Source organism: Cupressus sempervirens, chromosome 8, assembly GCF_028749045.1.
Source record: "Cupressus sempervirens isolate cs-2001-9-10 chromosome 8, ASM2874904v1, whole genome shotgun sequence".
In the NCBI taxonomy this organism is placed as follows: Eukaryota; Viridiplantae; Streptophyta; class Pinopsida; order Cupressales; family Cupressaceae; genus Cupressus; species Cupressus sempervirens.
In genome coordinates this window covers 847,626,907-847,647,156 of record NC_143125.1, presented here as the reverse complement: position 1 = coordinate 847,647,156, position 20,250 = coordinate 847,626,907, and the positions used below count along the sequence as shown (strand labels likewise).

The window sequence follows — 20,250 nt, the reverse complement described above, 5'->3', positions numbered from 1 at the left end:
GAAACCTCACCAATTTGCCTTATGCTCCTATTACATTCATTGTGAATTTTATTTCCCATCCAAATCAATGACATCCCTATTCTTGTAGGAAAATTTAATAGATAGATAGGGGTCATTAACTTTTCCACCATATCATCCATTAGTTTTGATCACACAATAGTGAATTGGGAGTAATTTTTAAAAAAAACAATTGATTTTTTATTGAAATTTTAATGAAAAATATGTTCAAAATTTTAATGACCACACCCATAGCACCAATGGTAATGCTATACCTATGAAAAAAAAATTTCATCATTAAATTTTCACTTCTATGAGGGGTTTTCTCTAAAGTGAAATAAAACCCTATTAAAAAAAATATCAAAATTCAATGTTGGGTGATTAGAAACTCCAAAAAATGTGTGACTTATTTTTTACATAGATTTTTTCATAGGTACAATGCAATGTTTGATTGTTGGGCCATTCAAGAAAAAAAAAAACCATGAGGATATTTTCAAGAGTTTATCAAGGTTCTAACAAACAATTTTTGTATTTTTGACAAATTCTTATAAAAAATCTATTTGAAATGTTTAATGTTTGATCAAACAAGGTGTATTATCTCCAAATCTAAGAAAACCATTGTCATACTTATATAACTATGCAAACTTATCTAATTTGTCACCAATCATATAATAAGAACATCCATTTTCTATATGTTGGAAATATAAGAGGAATAACTGAGAGGAGAGGGGTGAATCAGTTACCACAAAAATAAATCCCAGATCCCTTTAGATGTTAGTACAAAATAAACTCAAAAAATTGAATACTGAATATTGCTGATGCTTGGAAAACACACATAAAATGTTGTAACTCGATAAATATTGAATATGCTTGGTAAGTACTTAAAATGAAAATCTTAGATGTTATCTATGATTATCATTATTTTAAATTAGATTCAAACACATAAAATAAAATAGCATGAACATATTTGACACTAGGATTTAATGTGGAAAACCACCAATTGTAACTAGTTACTATTTTCACTCTTTTGAAGTTAGCTCTATTAGGAGCCAATCCTATTAAAGTTTACAAAACACACTATTAGGTGTGACCATATTAAAGGATTTAATCACCCTGTTAGGAGTGGCCTTGTTAGAGGTCTTTAGAAAATTCAACAGGAATACCACCTTGTTAGAGGATTCACAAATAGTTGTTAAGCCAACTCTATTAAGAGATTTAGATCACTACTAAAATGGTTAGAGAGTAATAATGATATGACCTAATTTTTGGTGTAACTAAATTGTTGATTACAGATCTCTATTTTGTCTTGTACTTGATCCTTCTTGATTGAATATATCTTTTCAGCTTCACAAGGATATTCTACTTATCCTTTTAATTTACTTCCTTACTGCATCATTAGATCTTCAAAATCTTCCATGCATTACACTCTTACACACTTTCAAATTCTCAACTTGACCTTATACTTATATCATTCATAATGTCAAGTCAGCTCATATACAACTTAGAATAACTAATATTTATCACCTTAGTTAGTTAGAACCAATAGATAAATTAATTAAACTCAATATGCCAAAATAAGAAAATCTTTCATTAGTTGACCCTACTTGGTAGACACTAACTCATAATTTTTTTTTCAATATTAACCAAGTGAACTTGGTTAACACTGCATATTCACAAAGTTCCTTTGGTAACTGAGTGAGGTTGGTTAACATTGGTTCCATCTAACATTTCCTTCATTAATCAAGTGAGCTCAATAGACACTAACTTCTAAACTATGAAAACACAGGAACACTTGGTAGACATAGAAAACTATCTTCACTTCCTAAGTGAGTTTGATATACATTGACTAATAATGATATGACATTTGTGTAACATCAAAGACAATACATAATTAATCAATTGTTTCCAACAATCTCCCTATTTGTCATTGATGGCAACACAACATGTCATAACACAATAATTTTTTTGGAACAAGATTAAAGTAAGGAACATATCCTTAATTTCATTTTGATTCACATCTATGAGGAATTTCTCTATCAGTATCAAATCTTTTGGCCTACAACAACTATTACCAAGTTCATTCTCCCTCTTTGATATCTCTATGATAGTACACTTCTCCCTCTTACAAAAAACTTCTCCTAATTAATTTTTTTTATGAGATATGATAGTAAACTTCTCCCTATTTGACAATACATGCCAAAGACAAAAACTCTATTAATATCAATGTACCTTAAAAGTATTGATTCATTTGCAATATGCCTTTGTCAATACTACACCAACTGATTGATCTTCAATAGGTTCTGGTTGATGCATCACTAAACTTTATTTAGTGAGCTTCAAATAGGGGAATGATGCCTAGCTTACCTCTTACATACATAAATTCATCCTTAGGTAATGGCTTGGTGAATATGTCTACAATTTGTTCTTTTGTGTTTGCATATTCCAATTTGACTTCCTTATCTTACCCTAATTCTCATAAAAAGTGATATTTTATTTCAATGTGCTTTGTTTTGGTATGCATCACTGGATTCTTTGATATATTGATTGCATTGGTGTTATCATAGTATATGACTACTAGATCTTTGATCTTTATCTTCATTCCTTCCGACAGTTGTTTGAACCAAATAATGTTAGAACAATTAACTACTGCAGCCACATATTCTACCTCTACTATGGATTGAGAGATGCAATTTTCTTTGTTGCTTGTCCAAGACACTAGTCTCTTACCAAGAAATAATTCTCCACCACTAGTGCTCTTCCTATCATCAATATTTCTTGCCCAATCAGCATTAGTGAATACCATTAAGTCCAAATTGCCTCTAAGTTTGTACCATAAACCATAGTCTTTAGTACCTTTTAGAATATCTCATGATTCTCTTGATTTTCATCATGTGATATTCTTTGATATTTTCTAAGAATCTTGCCACCATACCAATTGCTAATGCAATGTTAGGTCTTGTATGCACTACCTATTGCAATTTTCCAATCATTGATCTATATGTGGTCTGATCTACTTCTTTTGAATAATCATTTTCGGAAAGCTTATGTCTAGTAGATATGGGCGTTCCAATTGGTCTTAAATCTTCCATTCCAAATTTCTTTACTATCTCCTTGATATATTTGGATTGAGTAATGTATATTCCATTTTTGTTTTGCTAAATCTGCAATCCAACAAAAAAATTTATTTCTCCAAACAATGATATCTCAAATTTTTTACTCATTTATTTTGAAAAGGCTTTGCATAGGTTATCATTTCTTAGGAATAATGTATCATCAACAAATATTTTTTCCAACACAATCTTCTTGTCTATTCCTTCTTTGATATATAAACTACTGTTATCATTTGTTCTTTGAAAGCCAATCTGTATCAAGTAATTATGAAGTCTTTCATACCTAGCTCTAGGAGCTAACTTGAGACCATATAATGCTTTGTGTAATTTCTAGACCATGTCTCTTTTGTTAGGATCTAAAAACTTTCTAGTTGTTAAATGTAGAGTTCCTCATCAAGAATTTCTTTCAAGAATGTAGATTTAACATCCATTTGATACACTTTAAATCCTCTATGTGCTGAATATGCTAGTAGAGTTCTAACACCTTCTAATCTTGCAACAAGAGCAAAACTCTCACCATAATCAATATCTTCTTCTTGAGAATAGCCTTTGCAAACCAATCTTGCCTTGTTTTTGGGAACTTTTTCATCTTCATTTAGCTTGTTTCTAAACACCCATTTTTGTGCCAATTACATTTTTATCCTTGGTTCTAGGAACAAGGGTCCAAGATTTGTTCTTCTATATTTTTTATATTTCTCAATTAATTTCTTCAACCCATATTTCATTATCTAAAGCATCTTTAACATTTTTAGGTTCAAATTTAGCAAGTAAACATGTACCTTTTAATTTGCTTCTTGTCATTGTTCCATCAGATTTGTCTCCAATGATCTGATCAGGTGCATGATGCCTTCTAACATATCATTCTAACATAGGTTCTTTGGATTTGAAATTAATTCCATTATTTTCATCATGAACTTTAGTATCTAGCTCAAGTTCCACTATTTATGACTTGGGTCCATCACACTCAGTTTGAACTAGCTTCTGACTGAAACTTGAGTCCTTCAAGATGTGACTAAGGTTGCACTATTTACAACTCAATAATTGTTAGAGATTTTGGAGACTTGGGGGGTAAAGCTTCCTTTCTCTCATATAGATTTGGAAAGATATCAAATTCATAGTAAACAAATCTTCTCTAATCCTCTGGCTCTTTGCTACTTTCTTCTTCACTCATTTTTGCGAACTCATATATTCTAACATGTTCAATTTCTATGATTTTATGAATAGACAAATTCAAACATTTGTATGCTTTACTTCTATAGGATTATCCTAAAAATATGCCTTCATCACCCTGACATCAAATTTTCCTTTTCTAGATTCTTTCAATATATAACATTTGCTACCAAATACTTTCAAGTAACTTACATTAAGTTTGTAGCCATACCATAGTTGATAATGAGTTTGATTTGATTCTTTCTTCAATTGTACTTTTTAGGAAAAAACCATGGACATAAATAACAATTACATGCAAATAAAATTGATAACAAAAAAAAATTGATCACACAGAAATGAACACAAGGCACCAAGATTTAACATGGTTCACCCAATCCCTGGGCTACGTCCACCAAACTACAAGTCCAATCTTATTACTTTAGACACCTAAATTTGATTACACCGCTTTGATAATCCTATTTAGTTATCCCTAAAGGCTTCATTAATTAAATTTTTATTTAATTAATCCTTTGCCATCCCCTAGCTGATTAATTTTAGTCTTAATTGATAAATCAAATAACCTATTATGTATCAATTAAATCCTTTTCTTCTATCTAAATCCAAAATCCCCATTTATCAAATAAATCTATTTGATAAATAAAACCCTCAAATCTAATAAGCCCCTAACTTATTCCTAAACCCTCTTTTTAGCCTAATCCACCCCATCCACCCATACTTACCAAGCTTAGCTACTAACTCACCCACCCTCATGAATGCCATCCACTTGCAAATCTCTAACATCCCTAATCTAATCCTAAACTCACTCCTAATCCCCCCCTAACCTTGTCACATTCCCTAAGTAAGCTTAAGACTTTCCTAAGCCAAGCAAAGTCAACAATCTCAACTCCCTCCAAAATATCCCAACCACTTAGCCATGAATGCTCTTACAAAGGCCATAAAGACTCTTACAAGACCATTCATTTCTCTTACAAGCCATAATGAAGGGTCTTTATGAGGATATTATCCCTTGAGCCTCGTTTGTTGACTCATCCTTCCCGTTTCCTCCATCCACTCACCTTGTGACATGTGTCACTCCCTGGTTGGTGCTAAACAAGCACAATCCATGTGCTCCCTTTTGAGTGCATCCTATCCCTCCTTAAGCTTTCATCTCTCCTTGAATCTTAACCATCCATCCCTCAAGCCCTTAGCCTATAAATTGAATCCCCTCCCAAGCCATTTCATCACAAAATTTAAGCCAAAGTTATAATGCTAGTTTGAGAACCAAAAGCCATCAACCATACCCTTATAATGCCAAATTGAGAGCTCACAAAGCTACCAATTTTCCATTTACTCATCCCCACCATTGAAGCATAGTTTGAGCATCTTGAGCATACATCCCAATCCTTAGACTCATCTACCAAGCAAAGAGCTAAATCCTATTGGGAGAGTCCATTCATTTGGCTCATATTTCCAATTGGGGTTTCCTTTTTAGTCTCTCATTTATGTTATGGTATTTTAGTTTGTAAATAATTTTGATTTCTTAATTTAGTGTTTCTAACATACTAATATAGCATATACATTTTGGCATGCCTGGTGGGACCCCACTATGAGTCATTTAATCATCTATTTCTATCTATATATTGTTTTTGGCTAATAATCTAATGTTTCTTGTTGTTTGAGTGAGTTGTAGGGTTTAATCTTGTTCTTGCAAGTTAAAAGAAGCATTGGGGAGAAAAAAAAACTTCAAAAATAAAATTCCAAAATTTTTTTGAAGAAAATTTGCGTGTTTTAAACCCAATTCCACGTAGTGTCGTCTCTGCAGATCGGCATCTCCGACTGGATGACTGTCATCTCCGAATCCTGAACTGTCGTCTCCAAAGTAAATCCTATCATCTTCATAGATCAGTGTCTCTGAGTTTCAGCATTTATCATCATCTCTGCCTCTAACCATCATCTCCACTTGGCCGATTTTCTTATTCAAAACACAAACTATCATCTCCACTGCCGCCAGTAGTTAAACTATCATCTTCGCTACCGCCAATAGTCAAACGGTCATCTTCGCTACCGCCAGCAGTCAAACTATCATCTTCACTGTCGCAATTTGTCAACTGTCATCTCTAACACTACCAGCTGCCTTCTTCATCAGACTGTTGTCTGCGAGTTTCAGCGTCTGCGAGTTTCAAAATCTTTGCAGATTGGCATCTCCACAGATTGACATCTCTGAATTTTGGCATCTCTACCTGATGAAATATCATCTCTTCCTATTTATGTTACATTTCTGTTTTAGCGTATCAGTTCCTGCACTTTTTATTTAAAAAAAAACAAAAAAGAGTATAAATCAAAATTTGACTTTTAGTGGTTTCGTAAGATTTAGACCATTCTAAACATTTTCACGCCTAGGAAAAACAACAAAAAAAGTTAAAATTTTTTTTCCCATAGTTAAGCTTTCATTTTGGAAGATTTTGGGTGACTAATCAATTTGCTTATTTTTGTCTTATTGCAGGTTGGAGTAACAGATTTAATCATGTTTTTTAGGTTTTCGTTGAATGAACTTGAATGGTTAAACACATTTTTCTTTGAATGTATGTTGTTCAAAACACACTCTTGAATGCCATGGATAAAAATCAAAATTTTCCTTGGAATGCATGATTAAAACAACAAATCTAATCTTGAATGCAAAAGATCAACTAACTATTGCAATATCTCACACTTCAATTTTTGGTGCATTAAAAAGAACAAACAAGTCTCTCTTTTGCATGAAACTTAGGCAAAGTTAATTTTTGAACACTTAAAAAATTTGTTAAGTTAAAATCAAAACAACAAAAATCAAATTTAGTAGTTTCTTCATTGGACTCACCCTCTTTAATCACCCATCAATTTAACTATTGGTTGCAATCTCAGTGCCATCTATGGGGATGGGTCCACCTAAGAGAGTGTTAAGCGTTCCATAATCAGATTCTACTTAATTTTCTTTTTGAGGGTTTGTCTTCAACTTATAAGATTTCTTCAATGTCCAAAAATCTAGATTAAATCGATCACACTTCATGTTTGGATTTTAAAATTGAACAACTATTGACGTGGAGGGTCTCCGAGTGCGCGCTTGACAATCGAGTTTCGCACATCTTTGTTTTGGGTTTGAAATAAACAAACACTCAATCTTGAATGCCTTAAAGAAAATTAATCGATACTTGATGTGGAGGGCCTTTGGGCATGCGAGTTTACTTTTTTATTGACCCTAACTCTTCTTCTTGTTTGCATTCTTCGATCAATTTTTCTTTGTTGGTGCATTTCAAAGTTGGAATTGAACATTGTCTCTTAAACATGAGTGCTTGCAAAGTCTAGATCAAAAAACTTAAGCGTCAGTTGGAAAAGAATCCTATCTTTTAGCCCAAGGTCATCCAAGTCTTCTCTCCCCTTGTCGTCTTTTGAGGCCATCTTGGGTGCATAAGATTAGGATCCAAAACCTTGTTTTTCTTTTTGGGAGGCCTGCTTGGGGATTTCATCACCCCTTGGATGACCTCAACTCCAGCGTTTCGACAGAGTATAAAGATCAGGAGGTGAATCTAAAGACACCTCTCTTGGAATCAAGATTTTGTCACTCAGGCTAAGCCTCAAGGAACTTTATACCCTTGAGAAGTGAAAGAGGAGAAGTGGGTTACCACTCCTCTCGGCTGTGTGACATCTTTTTGGTTTCATCTACGGACTTGGGCCTCACGTACCTTGGGTATATCGAGGAATCCCTAGCTAAATCAACTGTCATTCTTGCAGACAACCATCGAGGATGTTAATGTGTTTGAAGTGACTGATCAAAAAATTTGTACAAGATACACACTCCTCAGCGCAAGTATCACTTTCTACGAATCAAAAACTTCTATCTAGTTGTTTCTATCTATAGTTTGATTTTTTATTTGTTGAATGAATGTTTGCCAAACTTGGTCAATCCTAGCTTAAGGCATACTTAGTGTAGTCACTGCCTATTCCATAAGTTGAACAAGTTGAAGAAAAATAATCGAGATCTCTCAAAGCCAAGAAGATTCAAGAATTCATGTCAGAACAACCCAAACCCAAACAGAAGTTTCACAAAGTTAAACTCAAGCCATCTTAGGCATACCAAGAACTTTTAGCCAAGAGAAAAGAACTAACACCAAGCCCTCGAATTGCCAAACTCCACAAAGTAGAGGACAAAGCTACTGACAAAGCCCTTCAAGATGCCTGGTTAGATCGCACCATCCAACTTAACCAACATCTAGGAGTTAACAATGCTTATGCCTTACCAACTAGGCATGACTTCTATGATTAGACCCCCTTGTTTCTCCGCATCTTCTTGCATGAGCTTCACTTTAGAATCATCTTTGTAAGAAAGCCAGCCATCCTTAGTCATCCTCTTAAGTATTTTAGCTCATCCATCTCATTTAGAACCAAAACATCTATTTAGCAATCCAAAAACTTCACATCTAATCCTTCAAAATTGTTGTCACCTTGCCAAAAGTTTGCCATTCCTAAATCCACCAATCTCACCAAGGTTATCCCTTTGACAGAGCTTTGTCTAGGGTAATCTAGCTTTGTCACTTGTTATCCCTCATCACCTTGAGCTAAAGGTTGGGATCCACAAGTGGTCAATCTCATGTTCTTCCTAAAGGATCATCAGTCTATCCTTAAGTTGACACAATCACCACCAAGCTTGTACATAGGAAAGTAGACCTTTCATGTTTTGGCAACATATCTTTGAAGTTAGAATCCTCAACCCAATCTTCCTTAGGTTTTGTCATATAGCTTTGCCTCAACCTAGGAAATCATTTTCATAGAAAAGCCTTCCCCTTTTTCATCCATTAGCATTGTTGAATCTCATCCCTAGGAAACATTCTGCATTTTCATGCCACCCGTCACTTGCTCAGGCAAGAAGAAGAGGGAAACAATGAAGCCCTATCATTTCGATCCAACAACATCGCTCCCCTTCAGCACTCAACCATCCTTTAGCCTAGAGAATGCTATACCATCACCTACTGACATTGAAGCTTTCATGAACCAACTAGGAAATGCAGTATTGGTGAATGCCATTATAGACAAAAACAAGGAAACAATCATGGCTAACTTTCTAAGGGACAACATTGGAGCCTTTGACTTTGGAAGACCTCCCCCCTTATCAGAGCCATCTCACCCATTGTTTGGACAACTCCCACCACCCATAGGCTCTTATCATTCGAATTATCCTCAATATGTGTCAAAAGAAGAGCCTCAACCCACCCCATATGATCCAATAGACCCAAACATACCAGCCTCCACCCAAGTTGAAATCTCCCTTCCACAAGCCAATCCAGCCACCACCACTCCACCATTGGTCCATATCACTCCATCCCAAACCCCCTTCACCCAAAGAGCCTCATCATTCACTCCCGTCACTATTGTTGCTGCTACTCCCCAACCAAGCCTTCCAAATCCACCCATCTCCCAAACCAGTGCTAGTATCTTTGGCCAACCTCAATAATACACAATCGAGATGCCACCCATGGGGCCAAGTAATCAACCCTTTATCACCCCCAGCTTGTTTACCTCAGCTCAGAACACAATTCCATCATTTCCACTAGGTCCTTGGAGCTTAGTACCATCAGCCACAAATCCACAAGCTACTACCCTCACTCCACAAAGCTATCAAACCCCACCAGCTACTACCAATGTTCTACCAAGATCTCAAGTGACCCAAGCTCCTACCACCACTCTACCAAGATTTCAAATCCAGCCACCAAGCTATCAAACCCCATCAGTTCCATTCCCAAGCTTTCAATTCCCACCACCTCCATCACCAACCAATCCATTATATCCTATTACCAACTATTTTTCTATGCCACTTCTAGGAGGAAATCCATCACCACCAACCACCAATTACTTGGCCTCTTTTGCCATGCAGACACCTTCCCAGATGAGGGCGCAACCCACATATATTGGTCAAACTCCTCAAATCCAAAGCCAAGTTCCACAAGCTCCCCGATCCTTTCACCAAGCTTCACAACCATCTTATACCTTACCTCCACAAAGCAATCCATTTATCCCATAGCCAGCTTATGTTCCTCAATCCCAACCTCAAATCCAATATCAGTAGCAAGCCTTGCAACACATGCAGCAATATGTGCCCCCTCCACCTTAGCAACCCATCATCCACCATTCAGTTGCCCAAGCCATGTACAATCCCTACCAGCCCATACCTCAAAGCCATCCATATTCCATTGCCCCATCTAGCACATACCTACCTCAGGGCACTCCTACATTGGGGGCACCCCAGCCATCACCCATTAATTCAGAATGGGAAGCCATGAAGATAGCTTTGAAGAACATCTAGGAAGGAAATGATCCAAAAACCTTCAAGTTTGAGAATGTGTGTCCTTACCCATTTGACAGAGCCATTACCATGACACCATTTTCCAAGCATTTTGAAACACCCAAATTTGACAAATTTAGAGGAAAAGGAGACCCTGTCACACATATCAAAGAATTTTATATGAACTTCCAAGAAGTGGCATACGATGACATCTTCCTCTTGTGCCTCTTTCCCAAAAGCTTGGTTGGACCAGCTCTTGAATGGTTTTAGAGAATACCATATGGCACAATTAAAAACTTTGCTGAATTGTCTAAGGCATTTGTAGCCCAATATGCCCATCTTATTGAAACAGAGCTATCAGTAGTTGATCTTGTCCACACTAAGCAAAAAGGTGGAGAAAGCCTTCCCAAATATCTACAAAGATGGAAAACCCTTACCACCCGCATATCATGCACCTTGCCGGAGCGCCATTTGGTGAAAATGTTTATTGATAATGCCCATCCCAACTTGGCTCACCACATGACCATGAACTATCTGTAGACCTACAAAGACATCAAAGAGAAAGGAATGATCCTTGAGCAAGGACTCATTAAAGATGGTGTGGTCAAGATTTACAAGGAAGCCAACCAAAATCAATCACATTCCAATGAAAAGTCTAGGTATTGGAACAAAAATAAGGACATTGCAACAGATGGCATAACTGACACCAGACATGTGAATATTGTTGGTCCTTCCAAAAATTAGTCTAACCCACCATATCAATCAAATAATCAATTAGCTATCAACTACCAACAGCAGAATAATCAAAGCTATCAAAACCACAATCCAAGACCCAATTTCCAAGGGTCTAGCAATCAAGCTAATGCCATCAATGTAGCTGCAAGACAAAAGCCCAGATTCCAACCTGCACCTAGAAATTATACACCCCTTGGTGAGCCATTGGATGTCATTTTTGAGAAATTAGTCAAGGAAAACCTCATCAAATTTCCTCCTACCCAAAAAATTGACCCAAGCCAATCCAAAGCTGCATGGTATAAAGACAATGAGTACTGTAAATTTCATAGGGTAAAAGGTCACACTACCCTCAGATGCATGAAACTGAAAGACTATGTGTCAGACCTCATTGATCGGAAGGAAATCACTATTGGTGCCCAAGCCTCTCCCAATGCAGGCCTACAGATCTATCAAAATGCTTTTCCTCCTCACAACAATCAAAATCTTGGAAAAGAACCTATCCAAAACAACAACAACAACACCAACAATTGCTAGCCAAACCAACAACATGGGAAGAACAATGACCACACTTCATCATATATAGAGTATGGTAGCCTCATAGGTTGTATATCCGAGAAAGAGCCTTCTGTCAATGTTATCAATATCCAAGGACCAAACAATGAGTGTGCAGTCACCACTCAAAGAGCATGATTTAACATCACAGGCCCACCAGTTTCACCAGCACTATCAGGTCCATCAAAAAGTTAGTACAATATCTTGGAACACCTTGGGAACATGCCAGCCCAAATTTCCATTTTAGACCTTCTTCGCACTAGTCCTATGTACAAGAACATCCTTGATAGTGCTCTTATAAAATCTCGTGTCCCTTCAGATATCAACGCTACTAATTTTCATAATCTTGTTGGACACCTATCCTCCTCATGTGCCCTATCATTCAAACCCACTGACATACCTGTGGTCGAGCCAGATCACACCCTTCCGCTTCGCATAGCCATCATGGTATCCAATTTTGTCATGAAAAGAGTAATGATAGATAATGGATCAGCCTTAAATATTTGCACCCTAAAATTCATAAAACAAGCTAGGTATGTTGAGGCAGATATCATCAGTGAGGTTATCACCATCAAAGCTTATGACAACTTTGAAAGAACCACAGAAGGAACTATTTTGCTGCCAATCAAGGTTGGGCCAATCATCCAAGAGACACTCTGCCATGTTATTGATCTAAACCTGCCATTTAACATCCTCCTCAATCACCCATGGATTCATGCCATGAAATTCATTCCATCCACTTACCATCAGTGTGTCAAATTTTTGCATCAAGGCACTGAGGTAACCATCCATGCTGATCCAAAACCCTTTGCTTATTGCGATGCGGTTGAAGCTTCATATACAAACCATTGCCCTAGAATTGATATTGGCATAGCCATCACCAGTTCATCCCACACTTGTAATGACCCAGAAACCATCCTCGCCTCCACCCTATCTACCGTGAAGATCAATAACAAAGGCTATGGAGAGTATAGTCTGTCAGATGCATTTGCTGTCAGAGCACTCCCACTTGATCCACATGCCCATGGATGACCAACATATCACAAAGCTAAGGAGATTCCACCTCCTTGATACAAACAGTTTGGCCCAACAACCTTTGTATCCTCAAAAATCCCTCTTCATGAGGAGCTCACTCCAGATATCAACAATTGGTTACATAAGGATGCACCTCAAAGAAATCAAGCATGCCTTGATCACTTCAGCCAGAAGTATCTCCAAGAACATAAGCTCATCACTAACAAATGGAACTATCAAGGTGGTGGTCTAGGACCAGAAGAAAGAGGCATGCAGTGCCCCATCGACACACACAGGTGGGAATTGAAGTCAGGTCTTGGCTTTGGTATACCCACAACTGGGGGCACCAATATAGACGGTCACACTTTTTCGAACATTCACCGCAGCCTTGTCAAAATTGAAGACATTCTTGAGGAAGTTGAAAAGAGAGCCTATGATGATATCCTAGACCAAATCTCCCTTAGAGACTCTATTCTCCAAGAACTATCCATCCACCTCATTGACCTACCACTCGCCCATCCACAACTCATAGATTGGGACCAACCAAGCATCATACACGTTGATGAGTTCACATTAAAGGAAGCACTTCTAAGATTCATGGGAGTTAAAACTCCTCACAAGCAAACAAAGCCAGATTCTGCCTATATCTATAAGCTAGATCCCAAGGGGTATTTTGGAGAAAATCCCCAACCTAGTTCCGATACACCCAAAACTAGAACTAAGGAAAATTTGAGACTAGCAAAGGTAGCGAAGAGAACCCCTCAGCAAGAAAATCTAGAGTCACAAGTAGAACATGAGGATTTAGCATTACCTCCTCAAGATAATCAACCAGAGGTGTCTTCTATTCTAATTGAGGATACTAGAGAAGTCAACATCGACTCTTCAGAGATCCCCAGACTTGTTCACATTGATGCATCCCTATCACAAGACCAAGTTGATCTCCTCTTTGAGGTATTAAGAGAGAACATTGGCTGATTTGCATGGTCATATTAGGACGTGCCAGGAATTGATCCAAAGCTTGTAGTTCATCATCTTGTAGTCGATCCAAAGATCAAGCCTGTCAGACAAAAGCTTAGAAAAATACACCCCAAGGTGGCATTACTAGTCAAAGATGAATTAGAAAGAATGTTATCTACTAAGGTTATTTGACCTATTAACTACTCAAAGTGGATCTCCAACATGGTCCCCATCACTAAACCTTCTGGTGACATCAGAATCTGCACTGATTTCAGAGATCTTAACAAAGCTTGTCCAAATGATGATTTTCCCTTGCCCAACATAGATATGATTGTAGATCTTACAGCTGGACATGAAATTTTGTCTCTCATGGATGGATTTTTTGGGTATAATCAAATAAAGATTGCAGAAGAGGATTAGCATAAGATAACATTCACTACCCCTTGGGGAACCTTTTGTTACAACATGATGCCTTTTGGCCTAAAGAATGTAGGGGCTACCTATCAAAGAGCTATGACAACCATTTTCCATGATCTTATCCATAGCATTTTGGAGGATTATGTAGATGATATCTTGGTTAAATCTCACACCTTCATGGATCATCTTGCTGACCTGGAGAAAGTCTTTGATAGGCTAGCCAAATATCATCTCATGTTGAATCCCAAGAAGTGTGTCTTTGGGGTCACATCTGGCAAGCTTCTAGGCTTTATAGTGTCTAAACAAGGTATAGAGATCGACCCTAAGAAGGTCAAGGCTATCTTAAACATGCCTCCTCCCCAGACAGTATGACAGCTTCACTCTCTTCAGGGAAAGCTTCAAATTATCTGGTGCTTTAACTCCCAGCTTGTAGATAAGTGTACACCATTTTCACATTTACTAAAGAAGGATGAGAACTTCAAGTGGGATCAAATATGTCAGTGCAGCTTTGATCAGCTCAAGCAGTATCTCACCAATCCCCCTATCTTGGTTCCACCAGTTCCTGGTCATCCCCAAATTTTGTACATATCAGCAATGCCTACTGCTCTAGGGGCACTTCTAGCACATCTTGATGACTATAGCAGAGAAAGAGCCATCTACTACATCAGGAGAACCCTAGTTTTTTATGAAATCAATTATACTCCTATGGAAAAAGCTTGTTTGGTAGTTGTTTTCTCAACTCAAAAGCTTCACCACTACATGCTAAGTCATACAATATAACTAGTCTCCAAGATCGACCCTCTCAAGTATATGCTCTTAAGAACAAGACTTATAGACCGTTTGGCCAAATGGGTTATGCTCCTTAGAAAATTTGACATCCAGTATATGGATAGAAAGGCAATCAAAGGGCAAGCTATAGCAAATCATCTAGCTGATGCACCTTTAATAGATGCATATCCTTTGATCACAAAATTTCCAGATGAGCATATCTATCTAATTGAAGAACAACCCCCATGGAAACTTTATTTTGGTGGCTCATACACATCTCATGGATTAGGGGCAGGAATATTTTTGGTCACACCTGAAGGAGATTACATTCCAAAAGCCTTCAAGCTACAATTCCCTAGCACCAAAAATATAGTTCAATATGAGGCCCTCATAGCAGGATTAAAGATAGCTGTAGAATGGAACATTGCTGAGTTACAAATCTTTGGAAATTCTCAGCTCATCATCAAACAAGCCCTAAATGAATATCAACCAAAGATGAAAAGCTATTACCCTACAAAGAGCTAGTTGATCAGCTAACCTAGCATTTTACGAGGCTTCAGTTTACACAAGTTCCTCGAATACAGAACAAAGTAGTAGATGCTATGGCTACTATAGGCTCGCTCTTGGAAATTCCCCAAGTAGCTACACAGTATGAGTTTTTAGTCGAGCAGCTCCTCACACTTGCCTATGTGAATGAGGATTCAAACCGTGTTTGTATCTTGGTTGGTCCCCAATCCCCTTGGTGCCATGAGATTCATGCTTACCTTAACAATGGTATCATATACCCTCACCTCACACGTACCCAACGCTAGAACCTCATCTAGAAATCATCCCACTATGTTATGATAGCCAATACCCTATATCGTTGGGGTTATCACGATACTCTCTCTTGATGTTTAGACCAAAACGAGGATGTGATGGTGTTAAAAGAAGTACACTCTGGACTTTGTGGTGCCCACACGAGTGGTATTGTCCTAGTGTGACAAATCCTTAGAGCAGGCTACTATTGGCCTACCATTGAAGAAGACTCCTATGACTTTTTCAAAAAGTGTCTCCCATGTTAGCAGAATGCAAATCTTGTGCATGCTCCAGCATAGGATCTACAGCCTATTGCACCACCTTGGACTTTTGCTTGTTGTGGCCTTGATCTAGTTGGAACTATCACAACCCTCTCATTTGATGTACATAAATGGATAATAACATCTACAAACTATTTCACTAAGTGGGTGGAAGTAGTCCCCCTAGTCTCAGCTACAGGAGTTCAGGTCTCCAAGTTGATCTTGTACCACATTGTTTGTCGCTTCGGCATCCCATCCACCATCTTCACCGACCACGGAGGCAACTTTGAAAATCTCAACATGGAAGAATTATGCACTTCCCTCCGCATCCATCACCACTTTTCTAGTCCATATTTCCCACAAGGTAACGGCTAGGCAGAGGCAACTAACAAAACCCTCCTCAAAATCCTAAAGAAAGTTGTCAATGGTTTCGGCCATGATTGGCACCTACAAATAAATCTAGCCTTATGGGCCTATCAAACTTCCTTCCATACATCCACAAGAACAACTCCATACTCCTTAGTCTATGGTGCTGAAGTGGTACTACCTATAGAGGTTGAACTTCCCTCCTTGCGCATATCTTTGTAAGGGCAAATGTCAGATGAAGAATATAGAGTAGCTTGGCTCAACTAGCTATATCTCTTAGACGAGAAGTGAAAACAAGCCTATGATCATCTTACCATCTATCAAACTCATCTCAAAAGGAATTTCAACAAGAAGGTGCTCCCACGACACTTTCAGCCAGGCGACATGGTCCTCAAAGAAAACATGAAAGTCCAAGCAGATCGAGAAAAGAAAGGCAAGTTTGAACCTACATGGCTTGGTCCTTATGTTGTCACTACTTTCTTTGGCTCTGGAGACTATCAGCTATCTACACCAGAAGGAGAACTCTTGAATGATCCTACTAACATCATTCATCTCAAGAAGTTCTATGCTTGAAGATCCTTGGTATACCCAGCTTTTGAAAAATACAAAAAGAAAAAAAAATAGTAAAGAGAAATAAGCATCCAATGGTGAAAACTTGGCATTTCAAGCACCTTGGATAGGTACCTTGGTGAAAACCTAGTAATTTAGGTGCCTTTTGTACTAAGACTAATCCATTATCTATCACTATCCTATCCCTCATCCATTCACCCACCATCGCATAACACACCTACTTGTTCCCTTGGTGATCCAACCAAATATCCAAAATCTAATGGAGCTTGTAAATACCTCTTGTACAGCTTGTAAACCTTGTACCTCAGCTTTTAAATCTTGTACCCCAGCTTGTAAATCTTGTATCATCCCTTGTATCATAGCCTGTATATCCGAATTTTGTTCAAAGCTTGTATCCTAGTTTGTATCCTATCACATGCACACAAAGAATCCCATTTTCACTTAAGCTTTTTGCAAACCATCTACCTATCTGCCTATCAACTATTACAGATATCCCACCCTTCACCAAAATTTCCATCTCACAAAAACAAAACATGAACAACCTTGTACATTTGTAACATATTTTGGTCTGTCAGCTTGTACATCCTTTTTAGCTTAGTACCATTGTATCTATCCAACTTTCGTGTCAGTTCCTCCTTAATCAACATCTTGCACACATTGCACAACCCTTGGTTAGGTATTCCAATGCATCCTTTTGCTAGATCTCCTATCACCACAGTGTTATCCTTCTTAGTTCAGCTTGCCAGATGCATCACTCATCTAGATCCATCTGCTTAGGTGCTCTCCGATAGATCCTTGTAGGATATAGCTTTCCTCATGTCTGATCTTGGTCTGTTAGTACCTTGTCCTACCCCTCTCGTTGGCAATGGTTCTCTTTTGGAATTTTTCTTTTTTTTGATTTGGAATATTCCCTTTTGGGGTGTTCCCTCCTCAGAGTTGCCACGATCTTCCATATCATGGTATACTGCGAATGGGGCAATCTTGGTGTAAGGTCTTGATCAGATTGTTTGTTTGTTTTTCTTTTCTGCTCGTGGGTTACCCAGTGTCAGTTCCACTCTTATTCTTTCAAGATTCATGTGTGATGCTGGGGTAATCCTTGCATGTTTGTTTTGAGTCAGTTCGTTAGTCCTCTAGATAGATGGTGAAAAGGAATTGATGTTCTTGGTAACCTTGGCAATTAAACAATAGTCTTATAGAAAATCTAGTGCTCAACTACATGGTGGTACTTCTCTTTGAAGTATCCCCCCACTCAAAAAGCTTCAATGGAATCCCTTCATCTCCATTATCCCCAATCCATCTCCAGCATCTGTCTCTCCTACCCCAGCTTGTGCAATTGTATCTCTTTGAATCAATCACCACTCTTAGCTTTAGGGATCCACAATCCTAGTCTTAGGGATCCACCAATCCAATCAATCCACCAAGCCTCATCTTTCGAGATCCACCATCCTAGTCCTAGGGATCTCCAAAAACCATCTTCTGCCAATCTAACTCTTTGAAATCATGTTGCATCAGCTTTATCATCCCATCATCCATCTTCCTATCCTAGATTCCTTTTTATAGTGCTCTTCTCCTTCATCCTCCCCCCAATATCGAAAGTCTTAAGCTTTCTTCCTCTTGTGCCTCTGATTCTCCCTTAGTGAGAGTTTGAGCTAATTCAACCCCTTCTCTTTGGCAATCTAAGTCTCCCTACTCATCTCAAATTCTTGGATTTTTCAAGAAGCCGTCAAGCCTCACTTTCTCTCCCCATTGCCTTCTTGAGGGGGCATCTCTATGTCTAGTCTCTCCTCTTCTTATCCGAGACTGGGGCAACCTTGTTGCTAAAACATCTTCCTCGTGTCTTCTTCATTCAAACTTCTTTGAAATAGTATTGTCTCAACACTATGTCAAAGAGGGGCAAAATGTAGACACCTAAATTTGATTACACTGCTTTGGTAATCCTATTTAGTTATCCCTAAAGGCTTGATTAATTAAATTACTATTTAATTAATCCTTTGTGATCCCCTAGCTGATTAATTTAATTAATCATCTATAGTCTTAATTGATAAATCAAATAACCTATTATTTATCAATTAAATCCTTTTCTTCTATCTAATTCCAAAATCCCCATTTATCAAATAAATCTATTTGATAAATAAAACCCTCAAATCTAATAAGCCCCCAACTTATTCTTAAACCCTCTTTTTAGCCTAATCCACCCCATCCACCCATCCTAACCAAGCTTAGCTACTAACTCACCCACCCTCATGAATGCCATCCACTTGAAAATCTCTAACATCCCTAATCTAATCTTAAACTCACTCCTAATCCCCCCCCTAACCTTGTCACATTCCCTAAGTAAGCTTAAGACTTTCCTAAGCCAAGCAAAGTCAACAATCTCAACTCCCTCCAAAATATCCCAACCACTTAGCCATGAATGCTCTTACAAAGGCCATAAAGACTCTTACAAGCCCATTCATTGCTCTTACAAGCCATAATGAAGGGTCTTTATGAAGATATTATCCCTTGAGCCTCCTTTGTTGACTCATCCTTCCCCTTTCCTCCATCCACTCACCTTGTGACATGTGTCACTCCCTGGTTGGTGCTAATCAAGCACAATCCATGTGCTCCCCTTTGAGTGCTTCCTAGCCCTCCTTAAGCTTTCATCTCCCCTTGCATCTTAACCCTCCATCCCTCAAGCCCTTAGTCTATAAATTGAATCCCCTCCCAAGCCATTTCATCACAACCTTTAAGCCAAAGTTATAATGCTAGTTTGAGAACCAAAAACCATCAACCATACCCTTATAATGCCAAATTGAGAGCTCACAAAGCTACCAATTTTCCATTTACACATCCCCACCATTGAAGCATATTTTGAGCATCTTGAGCATACATCCCAATCCTTAGACTCATCTACCAAGTAAAGAGTGAATCCTATTGGGAGAGTCCATTCATTTGGCTCATATTTCCAATTGGGGTTTCCTCTTTAGTCTCTCATTTATGTTATGGTATTTTAGTTTGTAAATGCTTCTAATTTCTTAATTTAGTGTTTATAACATACTAATATAGCATATACAATTACAATCCAGTGATTACAACTTGATTACAATCTATAATCCCTTACAACTCAATATCGCCACAAGAACCAATTTGTAATACAATCATGGAAGCCTTCATGGCCATATCCACAATCGAGAAAACTATATGAACAAGCATGAATCCACACATCCCATACCATGCTTTCAACTTTCACAAATGCTCCCTTCGC

General features: G+C 37.9%; 1 pseudogene; it reads right to left on the bottom strand.

Moving 5' to 3' along the window:
- LOC149545072 (glutamate--tRNA ligase, cytoplasmic-like) overlaps positions 1-20,250 on the bottom strand; it is a 117,249-nt pseudogene that overhangs the window by 46,170 nt on the left and 50,829 nt on the right.